General features: G+C 36.8%; 1 long non-coding RNA gene across 1 annotated transcript in view; it reads left to right on the forward strand.

Annotated features, from left to right (window-relative positions):
• The window catches only part of LOC125184547 (uncharacterized), an 88711-nt gene that overhangs the window by 53877 nt on the left and 15655 nt on the right, over positions 1–19179 (forward strand). Inside the window, exon 3 of the long non-coding RNA XR_007168711.2 lies at positions 15638–15746. This is a non-coding gene — a long non-coding RNA (uncharacterized lncRNA). The remainder of the gene's footprint in view (positions 1–15637; positions 15747–19179) is intronic.

Below are 19179 nucleotides of genomic sequence, written 5' to 3' on the forward strand. Positions count from 1 at the left end.
AGTTCTACCTTCTGGTTTCCTATGATAGCAGTTTTTAAATTGTCATTAATAGTAAATTTTTAAGTATTTGATTATTCCATGGATTATTTTGCAAGTGTTCTTTCATTTCTTCTGAATTAATTCATGACAGATTTATATATGGTAATCAGTCTGAATATCTAAAATAAGCATTAATGAAATCCTAACAGACAGACTTAGCTTTTGGCCATGAATAACTAGAATAAGTTCAGATAATTTTTGGTGCTCTAAAGGTTATTCTAAATGCCATAGTTAAAGAAAGTTTGGTTTGGCAATGAATAGTAATTGCATAGTAATACAGTAGTAATATTTACATAGGAGTCAAGGGTATTTCAGATAATCTTACTAATATCACTTTGAAATTGCATTACTTTGGGAGGTTTGGCCTTAATATTAGGTGCATTTTAATAACAGTATAATTTAGCTCTTCCATCCCTGCTGGGAATCAAACAAGCCCCTTTCTTGTGAATTAGTGTTAATAAGTCTTCAATGGATTCAACCGTGGGATAATTAATGACTCACTTGTTCTTGCCAGAACAGTTCAAGTGGGCTTCGTGCAGCATACTGAGCTATTATCCTCTGGTGGGGTCATGCATCATGTCAACTAGTTAACAGCAATGGCTGCACAACAGATTTGGAAATGATATAATCAGAAGACTCCGAACTTTTAGATCTTGCTGGTGAACACTGCAGCCTTCTGCAGAAGATCAGCTGAAAGATATTGCACAATGTACTTACAGTGATAATTATAACTGAAAATTGGCTCCTAATTTATCTTAGTTCAGCTTCATACATTTGACATAATCACACTGCTTACTCCCTTATATTTGTAACTTTCTTATGACCATTTGGTGGCCACACATGGCACACCACTGTGCTAATTCCTACCCAACAGATAAAGTGGGTGGGCACAACCCCTCCAATATTTGCAGTTATTTAGCTGTGGCTTTCCTGGAGCTGTAGAGAGGGAGAAGACAAAACTCCTGCCATTTAGTCCTTTGTTATTGTGTGCTTGGATGCAGCAGGTCTGCACAGCAGTTTAGGCCCTCCTGTGTCCTGACACTCAGTTGCTGGCTGTATCAATCCTGTTGGCTATCACTGGTATCATGTCAACACTGAGAGGGTCTAGCTAATAATCTGGGCCCCTGTTGTGGATACACAAAATAAAAACATGGTCTCTGGTCAGATAACCATGTAGACTGTGTTAACAAATGTAACTACAAATTCAGGGGCTCTTAGTGTTATGCCCAATAGATTCATTTGACAACACCTGTATTTATCTCCATCAATGGGTTCGTTCTCTATCAGTTAAACTCCTCCCGTGGGAGACTCTCTCATATGGACACATGAAGTATGTCCTCATTAGAGAGTTTATACAAATGCTTCTCCTGCTCCTGGCTGGGCCCCCATACCCTTTTCTAAGTTCTACTTCTGTCTTCTGTGCTTTTGCTTTTCAGAGGTTACTCCTAACTGCTACATTTGCTCTCATCCCTTCATGTTTAATGTCTCTCCTTGGACCGCCACCTTTTCTGTGTAACGCTTTTATTTTTCTTCTTTCAGTTGTCCCTCAGATTTTACCTGTCTGTGATCCCATTCTTCAGACCTCCAATTGGGAATTATTTCAAGGAATAACAGGATAATTTCACACAAGCCCATGCTTTAATTTCTTTACACATACTATATTAACAGGATATGAGGCAGGAGTGGTTTTGTAAGGAGTGGGTACAAATAAAATGCACACAAGCATTCTCAAGTTCTAGATCTCTCATAATTTTTTTTTTTGGCAATATTTTACATTTCTACATTTTTAAGAAAAAGTTTTCTTGTCTCTGTCTTCTCCCTTCTCTTATACTTAATTTCATTGATTTTCTCTACTGTGTACTCCCTGACACATGCTGTTGGACTGAACATCAGACCACACTCAGCACAGTGAATTTTTTCTGCCCTGTCGTTGGCAAGCAGTAAGATCCATGCACACAGGCTCCATTTGCACATATTTAAAACAGTGACTAATAATGCTTAAATAGTTGTTCAGATTACTCACTGTCTTAACTACAGTGAGAAGTACAAAAAAAAATGTGTGCATTTACTGATCAGTTCTGTAACAAAGCTCAGAGTAGTCTACCAGCTGAAAAGCAGTTTAACCAGAAGGCTGCTGTCAGCTGTATCAAATGCATGCTCTTCTTTTAAACTGCTGAGATCAGTAACGTACATCTGATGGCAGAATGGAATCAGTGTCTTCAGCTGAGCCTGTACTGCTCATTCTGTCTCACCAGACCTCATCCCTGACTCATCAGCAGAGCTTGACTTCCCTTACTGGATTGCTAGTGGTGGTGATTTTCTGGAATGTAGTCAGTATCCATGGAGGGGTAGGATAGTGGAAGAAACACACTTCATTTATGTAAACCAAGATTTGAAGAAGGTCTTTGATGGAAAAAGTGTCTTGTATTAAAATGCTAAACTACAGATCTTTCAGTCTTCATTTCTAACTAGCATGTGGTCACAAATGGTTCATCTAGGAGCAGAATATCTTAAATAACCCGTTCTGAGAGGTACAAGGTACACTGGAGACTATCGCTTGTCTCATGTGGTAGTCTCTTATGTTTACTTTGCATCTGGAGATACTGCATATTTGTTGATGTATTTTATTTTGGTAATATCATTGTGATTATGTTTCTGTGTAACACATGGCGAAGCAGAATAAATACATACTTCATCCTTGTTACAAATCTTTTCTGTCTCTTCAAGTGTGCTATCAGCGTAAAGCAGACGTCTCTTAACTACCTCTCTACTCTTCCTCCACAGATGTTCGCCATGTGGTGCTATAGTAACAAATGGCCAGGCCATTTAGAATAGATAGAATAAAGCAAATTACTTGAATCATGTGATATCATAACGCTTTAAGTCATTATGTTCAGTAGGTGTAAAAGTGATTGAAAGCACAGGGGGCAGGCAGTTATTAGGATTTCTTCCATAGCCAATACAAAGAAATGACTGAGTCCGGTATATCATTTGACCTATTTATAGACATGTAAAATAATTCATATGAATTGTATCCTGAAGAGTTTACTTCTCCCCACTGACTATAAAAAGACCCTAGTGGAAGTAGTTCAGACATAAATAATACCCGTGTCAATGCCAATATTGATACTAATAAATATTTTTCCAAGCTGAGTTCTGTTGCCCAAGGATAGTGTTAATTTTCTTCATGGTATCTCATATGGTGGTATGTTTTGCATTTGTGACCAAAATGGTGCTGGTAACACACTGATGTTTTAGCTCTTGATGAGCAATGCTTACACAGAGTCAAGGTCTTTTTTGTTTCTCAAGTTGTCCCACGGGTGAGGAGGCTGGGGGTGCACAAGAGGCTGGGAGGGGATGCAGCCTGAACAGCTGATCCCAGCTGACCGAAGGAATATCCCATACCATATGATGTCATGCTCAACAATGGGGGAAAGATGGAGGAAGGTAGGATGTTTGGAGTGATGGAGTTTGTCTTTCCAAGAAACTGTTAAGTGTGATGAAGCCCTGCTTTCCTGGAAATGGCTAAGCATCTGCTTGCCAATGGGAAGTAGTGAATCAATTTCTTATAGAATCATAGAATAGAATCATAGAATATCCCGAATTGGAAGGGACCCACAAGGATCATCGAGTCCAACTCCTGGCTCCACACAGGTCTACCCCCCAAAAAATTATTTTGCTTTGCTTACATACTTAACTTTTGCTTTACCTATTAAACTGTGTTTATCTCAGCCTGAGGGTTTTTTTCAGTTTTACCCTTCTGATTCTCTTTCCCTATCCTGCTGGGAAGGAGGAAGGGAGCAGCTTTGTGGAGCTTAGCTTCCTACCAGGGTTAACCCACAACAGTGTTGAAAGTTAGCTCAAGAGTGCCAGATATCCCCATCTCCAGTTGCCAATAAAGAAGGATATAGGTCTTCAGCAGGTTCAGTGTCATTCCTGCTAACTCCATGCAGGTGACTTAGACATCGTAGAAGATCTAAAATGGCTCTAGACACCTGGATTATTTCTCCTGATATCTAAAATGAAGTGGATGAACTCTACTCATAATGATTAAAGTTATCTTTCTGGATTAAGCTGAAGGAATTTTTAAACCAGTGGTCTCAAAGATTCCTATGGACTTCTGTGCTTGAAATAATTGTCAGTGGAATCTGCTTCACAGATTATTCTGATGGACCACCATTACATAATGAATGCAACTGTGTAGAGGCTGATTTTGGTCACACACTGAAAAATATCAAGTGCAATACCACTGAAATTAGTTTAACAACAGTGGGATTGGCTGATACTAAGTCAGAGTAAGATCCCACAGAAAATATTCACAATTCTCATGGTAAGCGCAAATTTCTTTTTATGGTTTAACAGAAGTTTATGATTTACTATTTGTTAGTACAGAGCAATGGTCCATGAAATTATAAAAAGTAAAAAGTAAAAAAAAAAAAAACCACAAAAAAACACAGACACTACTGTTATTACTGTTCTCATAAAAAATTAATTGGTCAAGTATTTTTAAAAATGTACTTTGATTTCATTGCTGTCATTCTATATTGTTATTTACACTATAAACCCAAGTTTTCAAATTGAGAAAAGCATTACATGTTTCATTAATCCTAGATTGCCGAATTAAATATAGACAAGCATGTTAGAGATTTTCTATGTATTATCTATAACCTTTATGAAACAAAATGCTGCTCTTCCAGAGTAAAGTTACTGGCAAATTTTTTGTGCACTTACAAGATTTGGATTTTATATCTTTTTCTTTTTAAGTTTTTAGATGACTGGTTAGCTTAAGCTCAAGATTTTACCTTTTCAGTAAGTAGCATTTGTATACAGGTATTCTGATATAAGTTGCATACAGATTTTTCTCTGCATTTTTCTGAACTTTCATTTTTGAAAAAAAAGGCAAGAAATATTACCTAAACAAAGTATGTAGAGAAAAAGAGAAATAAACATTATCAGGTCAATTATTTTTTTTTTTTTTTGTAGTTCTGATAAAAGCAATTATACCTGAAATGCTGGCTTGAGAGACATCTCTCTATTTGCATGAATAATAGAAATAGAGATGACTCAAAGCTTATAAGCGATTCAAATAATTCCTATATCTGACTTTGTGTGTGGACGTGCAACAGAAACATGGTGGCATAATTTTTGAGTCCGTTTTGGCCATACCACTCTTAGTATTAGACAAGAGGAAAGGTGCAGTATCAGAGAGAGACTTTTTACATTCATTTAGCCATAGTCAATTGCATTTTTGTCCCTGGTTCATTTAGAACATTTGTTCTGTGTGTTGTTCCTTGAAAATCAGAAATTCACTTTGTCACGGTTTATAAATCAGTTCTATATATGTGTGTGTGTAAGTAAGAGACACACATACACACAGAATCATATAATCATATAGTTTGGAAGGTACTGTGGAAGTTCATGTAGTCCAGCCAGGTCTTGAAAACCTCCAAAAACAGAGAGCTCAGTTCCTCTGGACAACTTTCCCCACTGCTTGGCTGTCCTAATAGAATATTATAGTACTCCTTACTAGCTAAACAGGTGTCCCCCACAGCAGATGAACAGAGCCTAACTAGCAGGAACTCACGCACTCCCTATCTTTTACTAGGTATGTGTTGATTTACATAACCGTTTAATTTAAGAAACAAGGCAAACAAGTTTATTTGTGTCTCCCTGAAGGATTTCTCTGAAATTTACATTTACATTCTGGAAAGTTTCAGGATTTGTTTATGTTGGCCAGAGAAAGTCAAATGAGTGCATTTGATATCTTCAACAGTTTAAAAGTCTTTCTTCTCTACATGGTCTTCAAATAGAAATCAAGAAGCAAGTGTTCCTGCCCTTTCTGGTATGTTTTTAATTTCTCACACTTAGATGTACGGTGGTTATTTCAAGTGCTCCTTCAAGTGTGGATTCTGCCTCACATTTCCAAGTGGTCTCTGTACATTTTACCAGCTCATGGCTGACAATGTGCACTAATAAGCTCATTTTAAAGTTGATTTTTATAGTATAACAAGACATATTTCAGAACTTATGGGAGATTTGATCACAGTAACTTCTTTGCAACTGATCCGGAAAATTTAAATTATTCTTCTAACCTACTTCCTCAGTATGTTCTAATTTTCTGTATGTATCTCTTAATATTGATGCATCATATTCCTCTTCAAGAATGCATTTAGGGTGGGATTCATCTGAACAAATGTTCATAGGTTTATAGTTCTTCCTGAATTAGTCACCTGAAACTCCCTTTGTGGTCACTGCAGAGAAATAGGCTTCCCCAGGGTGTGTTGTATGTTATCCTACAGTATACATCAGAAGTAGGTCAGATGAATGACTCCCTGAATGTGCCTGTTGCTCTGTATCAACTATAAGGGGAGGCCAGGTTGAGAAGCTTGTGCATTACGTCCACACTGTAACTATTTAGAGCTATGAAAAATAAATTCTATCCCCAAAATCTGCTGTTCAGTTTCTCATTAGTTTGTTTTCACAAAAGATATTTCAGTCCAGTTTAAACTGGATTTTTTTTTTTGATTTGTGCCCATAAGTGCAGTAAAATAAAATTTCCATAACTGGATAATTTCTTCTCTAATTCTGAAGTATCCTTTTTTAGTATTATTGCTTTTTAGTCAAGTTGAAGACCTGTCTGCATTACTCATTTTTCATATGGTATCAAGATACACATTTATTAGCCCTGTTTCTCCGAGCAGTGATTTAGGACAGATTAGTATAAATATTCTGAGGCCAAATTGTCCAGTCCTTTTTCAGAATAAGTAATAGCAACAAAATTGATAACAAAAAGAACAAACAATAATAATAGTGTTAATATCAGTAATAATAACAAACTGAAAAGAATAATAATACAAAGTAGATATGAACATTACTGCTGTAAAACAAACAATGACTAGGCTAACATTTTTTTTTAATTAAACACGATTCTAGAATCTGTTCTCACACACTTGTGCTAAAAAGCAGAGTAAGATTTGCAGAGGTCACCTTCAAGATCTTCTGAGGAGACACATATATACTTTTGACAGCTCATGAAATCCTAAACTTTCATTTGTTAATAATAACCACATCTGTAGGAACATGCAAGTAATTTATTTCAAGAGACAGCTGATTCCATTTGAGTTCTGATGCTTGTTGCTCTGGATGTTAAAGTGCAGACATTGTTTGACCCAGGTAAAATAGCTTTTGTTTCTCTTCTTCACCTGAACAGGAGAATACATCCCCTCTAAATCCCATCTTGGTTTGTGTGCCCTTCAATGTATGACTTTGAGTCACAGGATTAGCTTTGCTTTATGTATATATATATATATATATTTGTATTATGCTTTATATGCCTACTTCCTTTTTTTTTCTTTCTTTTTTTTTTTTTTTTCTCTTTTCTTTTAATATGGAGATGTTTAAGACTTCGGGGACATCTATAACAAAACAACAAAAAAACCTGTCTGAGGACTTTTTAAATTCTGTAATAGCAAAGGCTGTGTTACTGCAACTAATACGCTGTTAACGTGCATTTGCAATATGTTCTTGCTGTACAATGTAGTCCCTATTGAGTTTTAAGTGCACCAAGCATACTGTCCTGCTTTGTTAGCTCCTTGCACCTGTAGTCCTTTAGGCATTGACAGTTTTATCTTCTGAGCATGTGTAGAACTGCACTGTGCTGAGCAGGTACATTTGGGCTAAGTGTGATTAGGATGCAGAAGCTGCAAAATTAGTTGATTACAGAGTCCTCAAAGGAGCTGGTTTGATAGGCAATTGCAAAGCCTTTATTACGTGCGCTACAAGCATATAGTGCCCACCTCATGTAATGGCTTCATGCTTGGAGTACTGTCTCACCGCCCTGACTCTAAATTGTCTCTTGCTTTGGACAGGACACTAACTCCATATCGTATATCCTGGCAGATGTGTTTATCATAAATTGTTACTGGGAAAAATATACCCCCCCCCCCAACAAACAAAAAAACATACCAAAAACTCAAACCCAAAAAGCTTCTAAGTGAAAGAGCCCACATCTTCCAGTTTATCTCCTAAATTACAGGCTCTCTCTTTCTCTATTCCCATTCCCTGCAGTATTTTGCTTTAGTATTTATTTATTTATTTATTTATTTATTATGGGACTGTGCACGCAGGCAGGAAAAGCACAAGTACTATTGGTAAGGCAAAGGGACAGCCTGATGAAGAAGACATCGAACTTAGGGTTCCTTGCCCTAGTTGAATGCCCCAGTTTTTGGTCAGTTATGTGTTATGTGGACCCAGCAACAGCCCCTGCAAACAAACTGGCCTTCCTCTGAGTTGTTTGCTAGATTTAAATGTAAAATCCATCAAGGACCTCATAGTTCTCTACCTACTAGTAGGATTCAGCAAGAGTGACACTTATCCTTCAGGTGCTTACTGGTGAGACAATTTTGGTGTTGGCAGCTGGTATTCATTAGTTTTGTAAAAAGTCCTTTAAAATCAAGTCCTTTATGACCCTTTCAAAATGATTTTGTAAATTAGAATAAAAATTCAGTATATTGCAGGGTGCCTGTGTGACCAGGCGTTTCGCCCAAGTGAGAGCCTTGCAGACAACAGGAGTGCAGGATTCCTCTTTGTCCATTTGTTAGATTCTTAATTCGGACAAGCCAGCTGCAAGAGCAAAAGAGCTGCTTGATTTTCAATGTCCATTTAGTCTTCATTTTCTCTGACCCTGATTACAAGGATAAAGAAATAATTGGTACAAATTCCCACTTTTTCTTTGACTATTGCCTCATGATTGTTAGGAATTTGTTTGTTTCAACATATATCCTATACCAATGGGTACTGAGCATTAAGCTTTACTTAGTGCCACCCTAGGTCAACATTTGTGATGTTATATGCTGTCTGCCTTTTTTTTGATTTGTTTTCTGGTTCTGTATGTGTAAATGGGACAGACCATTTCAATGCCAAGGAGGAAATAGGATACCCCGTTTTTATCACTTTCAGATCATTACTCAGACGTGGTTTATAATCTGCTAGAGGTCCTACTTCTCTTCTTTATCATTGTACTTATTTATTTCACATGGCATCTCTATTTTAAACCAGAGCTTCAAATCAATACCATAATTAATATTCTGTGCTGCTGAACCGTATTTTGCTGCAACTTTGACAACTGTTTGTGGCCTTGGGGTGTCTATGTTAAAATCTTTGAGACTATCATTAGATTGTTGACCAAATTCTTCCCTTCTCTTTTTCTATTTTATTCTGTTTGATGTGGAATGGCACCATCCTAGGGCTCTGCATAACAACCATTGTATTTCCTTCTTTTTATATGCTGCCTCCTACTTCAATTTTTCACCATCACAACACAATGTTCTTTTGCTTTGCTGATGGCTCCCAGCTCTCCCTCTCTCTCTCTTTCCTGATGCTTCAGCTGCAGCCTATGCTTTGTCGCAGTGTTTGGCAGAAATTCAGAACTGAACACCTTAATTTTCAAGTGAATTTGAACAAGATGGAAGTAAAACTAATTATCTCATGGCACAAGCTTGCAACAACACCTTCTGCAAACATGTAATTTAATAGTCCTGTGTTCTTTGTGCACTTAAAGATCTCAATATTATTTTTGTCTTTATTTTAAAGACTAAATAGCATATATATGCAGATGAGAGATGGCTTTATAACTTAAAGAATCCTGCTGGAGAGAAACCATTTATGTTCCATTGCCAGAGTGATGATGTTTTACTCACTGACAATGTTAATCTTAGACTAGCCAAAGAATGTGTTTATGATGATGTTAGGAGTGTACTTATTCCAAATGCTTCTTCACAATTCATTAATTTATTCCAAAATACCAAACTACAGTACACCTTTTCTGTAGATACCTCAGTGTTTTCATTTTAAATTTAATATTAAATTTAACAGTTATTGATGACTTAAACAGAGACACTTTTACTGACCTTGGAGAGAGTAGGATATAGCATTTTTCCTTCATGGATTTTGTTAGCCTCTAATGTTTGTCTTAATGATTTTTGTTCAAGTTCACTTACTTTTTATGAACTGGTCTCTCACCTTTGTTTTCCACTTATGACAAATTCAATGACATTAAAATTACAGTTGGAATTCTGCACTTTTTTTTAAAATGATATAACATCGGTGATATAAAATTTATACAAAACTTGATGAGGAAAATATTGATTCTCCACTAGTTACCACAGTAAAAATTTTACTTTTAAAATTTCTAACAGCTGTTGAAGCCATGTTTTGCTTGACCCTGGCTAGTACTTTCTATCATCTTGTTACAACAACAGCTCTTATGCTGCAAACACTTCAGTGTGCATCTGACTTAATTCTTGTGAACAGTCATTTTGATCCTGGTTGCATTATTCAAACTGATGGAGGCCAAATGCATACAATACTTTACATGGCATTCGCTTTAGAAAGTATCCAGAACATTTACAAAGGTTATGTTTCTCTCACGTATGTCTTCTTGTCTTCCATCTTTTCTCTTCCTTTCACATACCTTAAGATTAGATTCTTAACTTCTTTCTCTATTCTCTAATGGTCAAACAAACCTTTTGTTTGATAAAGGTGAATCTTTTATCTCTTTATTAGTCAGATTTTGAAACTCAGCTGGGACCTAGTTTCTGTCATAATAGATTAAGTAGTTTCTGTTGTTTAAAGAAAAAAAAGTGCCTATATGATTACCCTTAAACATTTAGTAAGTAAAAAATGCTAGTATTTTGCTGAAGAGAGGACGGAAAGTCCTGGAGAGTTAAGCAAGCTTTTTGAAGCAATGATAAAAACTGTGTAGACAACAAGTCGGTAGTCCTTGAAGAAAGGAAAGTGCAAAAAGCGAGAGAAAGCAGCCTGGCAGCTCCTCCTGAGCAGGATTTGCTGTTTGTTTGTCTGTTGTTGTAATTGCTCCCATTTCATGTTCTTTGTCTGCCTTTATTCCCAAAGCTTAAAAGAAACTAAACTGGGAAGAGTATTGTGACAATATTGACATTGTTCCTTATCAGCTTGGAACATGTTTAAGAGTATTTTGTCCAGTACACGACACATAAAGTACCAGTGTAAAGATACAATTTTAGGTTCTAATTTAATAAAATACAATTAGTTAAGATAAAAATGCTCTTTCTTAGGTAAATGGAGGACAAAATAGAGGTTATTTGCCTTTCTATTCTGGATAGTTTTCATGCTAACTTCTACAGGTTAAGAACATGATGAAGAAAAGGATCAAAGTGCGTCAGAAATCAGATGACTGTGGCTTCTTGAAAGAAATCTGCATCCCAAACTTAGGCTTCTAGTTCATTGCACAGGCAATATTAAGCAATGAGCAAAAAACCCTCAACATCCTACATCCTACACAAACACACAACATCCTACCCAAAGGTATCTGTGTGTCTGTAAAGCACAGTTATTGCTGCCATGCTTTTTCAGAGTTCAAGAAAAAAACAGGTTCTTCTCTTTGTTCTGGCTATCCATTATAATAAATTGTCAACAGGTATCTGCCACTTTTCTTTCAAAGAGAAGAATTATCTTTCTGTGTGCTTGTTTTTTAATTGATAGTGGTGTTACTTAACATACTATTTATAGTAATCACTGAAATCAGAGACCCAAACTGAAAAGCCTCTTTACCCAACCCCAGGGAAGATTCCAGGACCAGGTTTTCTGTCTGAGTTATCTCATAAGGCCCTGACTCTCCAGTCTAAGACTAGGAGAGATACTTACCCATCTGTATTTCCTACATCTCAGGACTAGGCAGCTATCCTAGGGCTCTGGGTAGAGAATTTTGAATATCATACAGAGAGCGTGGAAATCCAAACAAACTCCTGGGAGTGGGAAGGTAGCAAATTACTGCAGAGCACTCTAATTGTCTGTGAGGGCACCCTTTGTGCCTTTGAAACACAAGGCCTGGCCTCCTTTAGTAAAACACTTATCAGTGCCCACTCAAATCTAGTTGTAACTGCATGGGGCTGTGCGAGAGAAACGGTGTCCTGAGGCATCCTTGTCTAAACCTAATGAAAACCAGTAGGACTCTTCTGGGCAGTTAGAGAAAAGGGGAATGTGACATGAGGAAGTTAAATTGCACAACATGTCTCATGTCTACCAAAGAAATGTGTAGCATGAACTACCCGTACAAAAGGTAGGCTAAAGCAAAATGTAAAGCAAGTCCTCTGGCAGAAGAACTCTGTGTACTTCTAAATATGCTGCATTTGGCCCTCCAAAAATAGCAGGAGGATGTCTACTACTAGGGGAAAAAAAAAAAAAAAAAAAAAGATTACTCTGTGCACAGTAAAGTGATTAGGTTCATAGATAACTCCATTAATTCCAACAGTACTAGCATCAGACATAAAGGCAATATAACACATACTTAAATGCACTACATCTACATGCATGGCCAGTCTGGTATTAAATACTCAATCTGCCCTGACCACGTCCTGTTTGGGTCCTATGCAGTATTACTAAAAAGTGACATTTCTGGAAAAAGTTCCTGTGCCCTCTAGTCAATGTCCTCCCACTTATTCCCATTGTGTGCTTGCATTCAAGAGCCTGAAATTAATTCAAAATATAGGAGATATATTTAAAGTATAACCTGTAAGTCAACAGGGGCATCACATTAGACTGACCTAATGGAAATTATTTCCCTTTATGAGCAAGTTCCAGAAAATTCATTTTCTATGTGTATTTGACTGCAGGCAACTTGAGTTTAAGAAACACCTTCCATGTATTTTGTCAGCTGCAAAAGGATATTGTTGCTTAGGTAAAGCATGATATATGTTTTTCTATTTTATACTTTAGTCTTTTGAAAAGAAAATTAAGCAAGCTGTGCTTATCCTGTTGTTATGGTTTCAGGCTACCTTTAGCAAGTTACCATTTACCAAAGCATACCTCAAGGTACCTTTAAAAACGGCACTAAAATTTTGCTCGGAGTCCAGTACATTGCATATTGATTAATTTTGCTCTAGTGCTGTGACTGCTTAGTGCTTTACTGTGATGACATACATAAATGGGGCTGCTATAGGAAGATACTGAGATGCCATTAATGCCTCTTTCAACACAGTGTGGGGTGACCTTGCTCAATTTTTTCATATAGAAACAACAGCTTATTCTGTATGTGTGTCATTCCTTCTCAAGATAAATTGTACAGGACAAAGTAAAAAACAAAGTTAATGCAGGTCAGTACAATATTCAGTATAGAAAGCTGCTAAACTACTGTATGACAGTATTTATGACAGATGGCTGAACCTTTTAGGTACGTTTTTCTCAGTCAGGTATCTCCCTTTGAGTTTTAAATTACCTTATTCATGTGCTCAGATAATTCTGCCTTTGCAGTCAAAGTCCCTCTTGTTCCCAGTGCTGTGAGACCCCACACTAATTCTTACAGAGATCAGAATAATGCAGTCTCCTGTAAAATCCTAGAGGTCTGTGGGTCATATCTTTTCTGTACCCACTTCTCTCTCAAGCTTACTAATTAATTAATGTACATATTTGACATCTCATGCCCTATCTGCTGTGTTCTTGTTGGTTGACTTCATGGAGCTTTAATTCCTGCTCCCTGTCCTTACTGAGCAACACTGTGGGGTTTGGGACTTCTTTTGTCTTTGTGTTCTTCTTTTATCCAGGGTTGTGTCTACCTCCTGAGACATTGCCTCACAGCACTTCAGAAAGTATTAGGTCTTTTAATTTCCTTTGTTTTGACTGAACTGTGTACTGAACCTGTTTTTTCCATCCCTTTGCACTTAGTAAAGCCTCATTCTGATTTAAAGTGCATCTGATTTAAAGTGCATCACAGTGTTAACTGTGCTAGCCTTTATTCCCAGAATATTCATGCTCATTTGATCTTGTTACCACTGGAAGATTAGCGCAGCTCCTGGAAATGTTTGCAATTTTCTTTAACTTTTTGCGCTTCTCCACTCAACTTGCTGCTACTCACACATGTCAATTTAAGCCCATTCAGAAGTGTGTGGATTATTTTGTTGGTCTGGAGCTTTCAGAATTAATTCTGTTTCTTTCCTGAATATTCCCAATTGTGATGCTGATTATTTGTCGCTGAAGCCACTTGTTTTTACTATTTCATGCTTGCTTGCCTCTGATTCCTTTGACATTACCTGTTTACCAAGATGCTGTGGCTGCTGAGTGCCTCATATCGTATTTTAGCTCGTATTTTAGCTGTTGTCCAGGCATTTGTTAGAATTTATGTATGTTGAGAGAAAATCTCATGAAAGCCAACTTAATAAAATACAGTTCCATTGTATCAAGGTTTGGGGACAGCAATGTTGCCTGGCAATCTGTATCAAAAAGGGGGAAGTCTAAACATGGAAGGACATTAAATTCATGACTACAGTTTTCCTTTTTTTTTTTTTTTTTTTTTTTTAAGCTTTGGAGACGATACCACAAACAGCAAAGAGTAAAAAAAGTAACAATGCAAAACCAGAAAAAATGTGTCTCTTTTCATATTGCAGGTCAGTTTGGTTTTGCTGGTCATCGCTCTTAGTGATCACTTAAGTTAGAAGGAACATAATGCTTTCCAAAAGCCATTGTCTGCATGTACCGATGTGCTTGACCTTCATTTAAAAATGGCTTTGATTTGTAAAAAGGAACTTGGAAATGTTACAATTTTTTTTCTTCAGTGTCTGTACCAAATAAGGTCAGGACTCAACACCTTTCATGGTGTTAATTTAACCATGGAAAAGCTAATTATAGTCAGTTACCTCCTCATTAGAGCTAAAATGCTTAGTAGAAAGTTTCTATCTAGAGGTTTTGCCTCTTTTTATCATTGTCAGAAGCTCGAAGTTTAATCTTGCATTATAAAGCTTCCACCCACCTTCTAGAGTGACTGTTTTACTATGTTACTGTTCTTCTAATCTTATTGTTCTTCATCTTGGCAAAAGAAATGACCTGGCTAGTCCCTGGAATAGCTTAATAATTCAGGTATTGTTTCCTAGTGCCTTTGAAATGTTTAACAGCAGGTTGCTTACTGAGAATCTTTATTTTGCCTTCTTGACAGTTTTCTAACTGCTCTCTTATAAATGTAAATCAACATATGCGTATAGTAGACATTCCAGCAAGTTGATACAGCCATACCATCCCACAAACAGGTAATATAGAGTATAAATAAATCACTGCAAATCAGCCACATATTCGTCACACTATATCTTAGATGTTTCTGGTAGCTGATACATAATATTCCCTCCCCTTCCTCCCTGCAACTATTTACGTGCAACATATTACTAATTTACACTCCAATATTTGTAAAGTATGTGTCTCCATTAGGGTGTGTATTATACTGCCAGACATGGTATATTGAGAGGAATGAACTCATTTGTATGAAATAAGAATCAATCATAACCTTGAATCAAATCCAAACAAAACATTTGTAAGATTCAGGAAACTTTGGCTAACTTCATTCTTGGCTATTTCATCTACCTCTGTATTTTTAGCTAGTCTTTTTCAGTGTTAATTTTGCTTGGGAGGGGAATACATTCAATTTTCTGGATTTTGACATTGTTAAACATTTAAAATTTAGCAAAAATGTCTTTAGGTTGAATTAGAATTTTAAATTATAATATTTTTCCTATGATGAACCGTGGTGATGGATATAAGACAGAAATGTACATTCTATAGCTCTTCTGTTGACTTTCAGGGCATCAGAAATGGATCCTTGGAATTTGGACTCTATTTTGAAAGACACTTTAAAATCTCTAAGCAAATGGGCCTCAACTACTTGCTGCTAATACAGACGGGAACTCAAGGTAAGCAGTAGCAATGTTGGAAATAGTATGGATGGATGTCAATACTTAAGTGATCTTTTTTTTCCTCACAAGGGCAGAGACTTATTTCAGGCTGAGTAACTAACTGGTTATAGTATAGTTCCTGAAGTATGAAAAAACTAATTAGAAGCCATATTTTTTTAATTAGAGTTTGGGAACATGTTTTCACATTTTCCTCAGTTAACCAGTTAAATCATTGCTCTGTTTGTAGAGTCTGATCTTATTTTAATGTTGTGATGTTTTCATTATATATAAAAACCACAGGTTTGTAGGTGCTAAACTATGACCACATTTCACACTGATACAATGAAGTATTGAAATTGAAAGCTAAATGTAGGATGATCTATGAGCAGAGAAAACTGGATATCATAGGAGCATATATGATATAGAATCATAATGATGATGGTGAAAGAAAAGATGATCAAGCAGACTTAGAAGTGTCAATATTCTGTAATGGCAGTTTTTTTTCCTCTTTCATCTGAGAATAGAAAGGTTTTGGCCAAACTCTGTTGACAGGTACTCCTCCTGAGGATGATCAAAATGTTTAATACTTCATATTTCTCCTTTACGCTAATATTTGTTATGTGCAGCAGGGAGCAGAAAAGCCCCAGAAGATGTAAAAAAACAATGCAAATCTGAGCTGCTGACTCTCTGCAGCTGCTTGGGGCTGACATTTGGTAGTAAAAGTTGTCTAGGTCGAGGGAAACACAAAATGTAAATAGCATGACAGTCAGAAGAAAATAATAATTGTAAAATCAGGCTGGTTTTACTAATCTGTCTGTAAGTTGTTCTTCATAACAGGAGTAATGAATTTTTAACCTGGAAATGACTTAAGTATACTAATTCACAGCATCATTACAAGATATTTACAGACAGGATGCAGTTTCATGTTTATGACAAGTTCCATACTTATGAATTTTAATTCTGTGCTGGTTATCATTCATCCTTTCATTATCCAGCTGTGAGATCAGTGCAAACCATATAGGGTAGCTGTAGCGCTTCTACAGCGTGAGTTACACAAGATGAAAATTTTGTGGTAAATAAGAAATTAGTGACATTCTGAAGACTTGCAGAAGAGACAAAATGATCAATTTCTTCATACAACTGAAGAGCATCTGTGGAGCGAGGCGGGAGGGAAGTGTAAGCGTTCCACTTAAAATAGCAGCTGGTTTCACATCACTAACTGACAAATCTGAAATTGTGATTCACTGGCTAGAAAACTTTGGCATTCTAAACCTGCTATTAACCTTCTGCAGAGGGCAATTGGGGAAAAAAACACAGGCAGAAACAATTCAAGTGCTAGCAGCACCACCATCTTCAGAAGAAATCAAAAAGCTGTACATCAGCTTAAGTCACCACTCACCAGACCATAAAGGCATTCCCTCTTGCTCCTCTTAATTATGGTGCTGCAGCATTTATTCACAGGCATAAACTGTGATTTGTGTCCATTTGGGAATATGAGACTACACCAGTTGATTATAGTGGTACAATTACTATTCTCCTACTCAAGAGAAAGGGTGACGTGTCAGACCGAAAATTGTCAATGCTGTCTTTTATCTATTCCTAATAAAATGCTAGCAAAGCCCTTGTCATTCAGACTGTAGAATATATGTTAGGTCTATTTCTGCCCAGGAGTCAGAGCATTTTGAGAGCAGGCTGTGGTACCCAGATAGGATCTTTATTTTATAAAACAGTGCCATGCAAAGGAACACAAACAATATCAGCTGAAATACAGGGCTCTTACAGTCTTAAATGAAGAATATTGCAGAATCTTGTCAGAAAACAAGGGTGATCATTCAGAAGTCATCATTATCCATTTATTACCTCAGCTTTATCTCTGAGATACATCTGCTCCAGTATTCCTTCGTCACTTCAGAACACCAAAGCCTTTGATGAAATTGGAGAGCAACTATTGCCTTTCACAAGATTAATAAACTTCTTTGGATTTTTAAAAGATAGCAAGCTGATTGACAGGGTCGTGTTATTCATCTTGCTGAATGATTCAAAAGTCTGTGTATTTCATGCAGGGTTTTAGGAAGAAGTACTGTACTAGATTGAGCTCCTTATCACCAAAAAAACTTCTCATTTGTCAAAGTCAAAGCTATTTTTTGTCCAGGAAGTCTCATACCAGAGATTTTCTTGGAATTACCTCTAGAGTTGGGAGTTAGTTTTGGATTAAGACAGACATCTACATTTAGGTGTCTGCAATGCGAGTGTCTACTAACATGCAAAGAAATTGTCCATGTTCCCTTGAGGGGCAATGGAGACCTTGTCAGTAGAAGCAGGGTCTGACACCCAGGGTCTGTCCCATCACCCCGTCACGAGCAGGGCAGCCAGTGGCACCAGGGTGATGCCTTGCCTTGCCTTGCCTTGCTTGCCTTGTCTGCCTTTCCCTGCCCTTTCCTTGCCTTGTCTGCCCTTCCCTTCCCTCTTTCTCCCTTCCCCTCTCCCCCTTTTCCCTTTTTCCCTCTTTTCTTCTGTTCCCTTCTGTTCCCTTCCCCTGTACTTGTGGAACTTCACAGTCCGTTCATTCCATACATCCAAAGTATTGTACTCTTATATGTTCTCTTACATTTAGTTATACATATTTATGTAAGCACTTTATTTAATTATTACTTACATATTTATGTAGGATTGAAATCAGTTCCATATACATTGGGAAGAAATTTAGGAAATAGGAAAGATCAAATACAACATTAAATGTGATAAAATGAAGTTGGTCTTTTATTACTAGACATACACTGATGGTTCTTGAACACACCAGGAAAATACAAACTTACTTAGTATCCATCCAAGTGTAAAGAGGGATGAAAATTACTATTAGCTGTTTTTTTTAAAGCCAATAATTACTAACTAATGAGTTAGTTAAAAGGGCTTGGTCAAAGTAAAAGTTATGTTGTTCTGCAAAGCCATTAATCTTTGTGACATAAGGATGTTTGAAATGAAATTTGGAAACCACATTTTCTTTCCACCCAGCTATGCAAAACTTCTTTACCCTTGGGCATACCTGAACCAGTCCATGTACTGTTAAAAAAGTGGCATTTGAAAGAAGCATCTTCCATAACATGCAAACACTTCATCTTCATTCATCTTTACTTCAAAATCATTTTGGTAACTTGTATGTAATCCTTATATGAATCAATCCAGTTTTTAAAGTATGCATGAGCAGATGACAGAGTGGCTGTTCCCAAGTCCCAGAGCTGCTCCTCCTAACCCTCCTATCCACGTCATAGACCAAGAAGGCCCTATATCATTCTTTTATCTTTTTTTTTTTTTAATCTTTCTCGTGTCCCACAAATGGACTAAGGACAGTGAACTAAAAAGTAATTATACAGTTCTTGCAGAAAAATCCTTTCCAGGCAGCTGTTAGTGATTTTTTATGCAGTAAGGTTATTCAGTGTCAGCAGACTACCTT

Source organism: Anser cygnoides, chromosome 3 (genome assembly GCF_040182565.1).
Source record: "Anser cygnoides isolate HZ-2024a breed goose chromosome 3, Taihu_goose_T2T_genome, whole genome shotgun sequence".
NCBI lineage: Eukaryota > Metazoa > Chordata > Aves > Anseriformes > Anatidae > Anser > Anser cygnoides.